The sequence below is a fragment of the Mus pahari genome, chromosome 16 (genome assembly GCF_900095145.1).
Source record: "Mus pahari chromosome 16, PAHARI_EIJ_v1.1, whole genome shotgun sequence".
Taxonomy (NCBI): domain Eukaryota; kingdom Metazoa; phylum Chordata; class Mammalia; order Rodentia; family Muridae; genus Mus; species Mus pahari.
The window spans coordinates 57951532-57955221 of record NC_034605.1 but is presented as its reverse complement, the minus strand read 5'-3'; the positions used below and the strand labels follow the sequence as shown (position 1 = coordinate 57955221).

The 3690-nt window shown below is 42.8% G+C and overlaps 1 protein-coding gene across 13 annotated transcripts in view; it reads right to left on the bottom strand.

Annotated features, from left to right (window-relative positions):
- The window catches only part of Nsd1 (nuclear receptor binding SET domain protein 1), a 105395-nt gene that overhangs the window by 93667 nt on the left and 8038 nt on the right, over positions 1-3690 (bottom strand). The gene's annotated exons all lie outside the window — the stretch shown is intronic.

Below are 3690 nucleotides of genomic sequence, written 5' to 3'. Positions count from 1 at the left end.
TTTTTTTGGTTTTTCGAGACAGGGTTTCTCTGTGTAGCCCTGGCTGTCCTGGAACTCACTTTGTAGACCAGGCTGGCCTCGAACTCAGAAATCCGGTCTGCCTCTGCCTCCCGAGTGCTGGGATTAAAGGCGTGTGTCACCACCGCCCGGCTCTTAAGAGAGGAACCTTGAAACAGATTCTCTCTTTGATACTGGCTGTCCTGTAAGCCCACCTGCCTAAGCTTCCTGAGCATCAGGACTACAAGCTAAGTCTACCGTGTGCTCAGCTTTGGTTTTGGTTTTTGAGATAGGATACTGCATATCCCATCTTTCTGCTCCACTCTCCCTCAACACTGACAGTACACACATATCCCACAGAACACAGTTCTTTAATACATTTTGTAAAGAAGTATAAATGGCCTTTTATTGGTTTTTAAACATGGTCTCATTATGTGATCCTGGCTGGCCTGGAACTTACACTGATCCAACAATCTGTGCTTCTCTATGTGCTGAGATTTAAGGCATGTGACACTGCTCCCTGGCTATAAATAGGTTAAAAAATAAAATAAAATAAAATTTAAAATTTAAAAATGCTTTGGGTATAAAATGCCTATGAGAATTAGTGTGACATTGATGTCCACTTACAGCAGAGAGCGATATCAGTTCCAATTACAGCATGAAAAGAAATCAGAGATGACATGAAGAATACAGCCTTGTAACTCATAAAGATTACTTCCTGACTGTTCCTGGCATGTAAGGGATAGCATATTATGAGTAATCTTAATTTAATGTAATATATTAAGATAGTTCATCCTCCAAAATATATTATTCTAGCACCATCCCCTCTTTGGAAAGGGTTCTTACGATGAAGCCCTGGCTGCATTTGTCACTACACTCAGCCTTCCAGCACTCGTTTACTGTACTGGAGGGTTGGGGAATACAGCTCTGTGATGAAGTACTTGCCTAGATGTATAGAGGCCTATGTTCTACTGTTACCTGCATAAATTGGATATGGTGGTACATGCCTAATTCCAGCACTGTGGAAGAGGACATACAAGGATATGAAGTTCATAGCCAGCCATCTTCTACTAGAAATGGAGTTCAAGAATACCCTAGGAGACTGGAGGAAGAGGAAGAGGAGGAAGAGGAGGAGGAAGAGAAAGAGGAGGAAGAGAGGAGGAAGAAGAGGGAGAGGAGGAAGAGGGAGGAAGAGGGAGGAAAAGGAGAAGGAAAAGGAGGAAGAGGAGAAGGAAGAGGTTGTTGCAAAAAGTTGTTTAAAGTTACATTTAAGGTTGAGCGTGACAGTAAAAGCTTTTACTCCCAAAACAGGCACACAGAAGGATCTCTGTGGATTTGAGGTCAGCCTGGTCTACATAGTAAGTTCTAAGACAGCCAGGGCTACACAGAGAAACCGTGGCTCATAAGTAAATATTCTTTCTCTCTCTCTCTCTCTCTCTCTCTCTCTCTCTCTCTCTCTCTCTCTCTCTCTCTCTGTGTGTGTGTGTGTGTGTGTGTGTGTGTGTGTGTAGAAGCCAGAGAACAACTTCCAAGCATCAGTCCAGCTTCCACCATGTAGGTCCCAGGATTGAAGTCATCAGGCTCAGAGGTAAGAGCTTTTTACTGACTGAACTATCTTACTAGCCCAAAATAATGCAAAGAACTTTAAAAGCCTTTCTAATTTCATCCAGCAGCAGCAGCAGACATGAAAACCTGACACAGTAGACTAGGGCATATGAGTATGCATCATCTTACCGAGTCTCCAACCAAGTTTCTAAAAATATAAACTACATGGAAATGATGGGATCAAAAAAAGTAAGTAGCCCAATATAGTGGCTCACATCTTTAATCCAGAACTTGGGAGACAGAGCAGGTGAATCTGTAGGGGAAATCTGTCTACACAGCAAGTTTAGGACAGCCATCGCTGTTTTTTTAGACACACTCTTTCAAAAACACCTGTAAGTAGGAGGCAGGCATAGTGGCATATGCCTATAATCTCAGTACCTAGAAGGTGGAGAAAGGCACATTAAGAATTCAAGGTTATGCCGTGCGGTGGTGGTACACGCCTTTAATCCCAGCACTTGGGAGGCAGAGGCAGGCAGATTTCTGAGTTCGAGGCCAGCCTGGTCTACAAAGTGAGTTCCAGGACTGCCAGGGCTACACAGAGAAACCCTGTCTTGAAAAGCAAAAACAAAAACAAAAACAAAAAAAAAAGAATTCAAGGTTATCCTTGCCTACTCCATAGGCTTAAAGCCAGCCTGACTTCATGCTTGGGATCCTATCTCAAACCACAGGAAAAGTTATTAGTGTACATCACTGAACAACAGTGGCACATGCCTTTAATCCCAGCACTTGGGAGGCAGAGGCAGGCTGATTTCTGAGTTCCAGGCCAGCCTGGTCTTTAGAGGTAGCTCGAGGATAGCCAGGCTACACAGAGAAACCTTATCTTATAGAATATACAAGAAAAACTCTTTAAAACTTACTGAGTCTTATAGCATAGCTCTACGCCTGATTCCCAGGAGGCTGAGAGAGGATAGTAAATTCAAGGTCAAACCAGGCAATTTAGCAAGATCCTGTTCTCAAAATGTAAGAAAAGGAAAAGGATGGATATTCATATACATGTATATATCTATCAGTAGTAGAGCACCCGCCTAGCAAGTGTGAAAACCTAAATACAATTGCCAACATTAACCAATCCTACCACAAACCTCTGAAGAGTCCTATCTCACCATGTGGTAGGCTAAGGCAGGAAGGTCAGAGGTACAAGTTACCAGGACCGTAATAGTAAAATGGGCCCCATTATCTTCAATTTGAAAACAGACACGATACATTAATATATTCAGCAAAGACAACAAGATGGCTGTTCTTCCACAGAATTTGGGTTCATTTTCCAGCACCCATATGAAAGCTCAGAACTATTGGTAACCCAAGTTCCACAGGGTCAGATATTGACTTTTAGCCACTGCACACAGTGCTATATAAATATTCATGAAGGTAGAACACCCACACATAAAGTCAATTTTTAGAAAAAGTATGTTTTAATCTATCAGCAAAAATATAAATCAAAACCACAATGAAGAAACAGGTAGTGGTGGCACATGTCTTTAACCCCAACACTGAGGACCTACAAGCAGGCAGATCTCTGAGTTCAAGGCCAGTCTGATACAAAAAGTTCCAGAACAGCCAGGGCTACACAGAGAAACCCTGTCTCAAACTAACCCCTCTCCAAAAACAAAAAACAAACAAACAAAAAGAAAACCTAAGAGATGGCTCAGTCAGAAAAACTACTAGCCTTTCAAGCCTGATCACACAAGCTCCAGCCCCCACCCAATCCCACAGGAAATCAGTGCAATAGTCTGCACTTGCAATCCCAGCACTCCTAAGGCCAGACATCCAGGAGGACAGAGAACACACGAGGGACAAGGAGACAACTAAATCCACAAAGTTATTCTACCCTGCAAGTGAGTACTGTGGCGCACACACGCGCATGTGTACACACGTACACACAAACAGCACGAGTTCAGTCTCTAGGACCCACATACTAAGGGAACTAACTCCCAGAAGTCCTCCTCTACTGTCCTTATGCACACTTGTCCTTATGCACAAATACTACCTTGTTTTGTTTATTGTATGTGGCACCTGGGGGACTATGTGTGGAAATCCAGAACTCTACTACTACTGAGCTACAACTCCAACACTTTTTTTTTTTTTTTT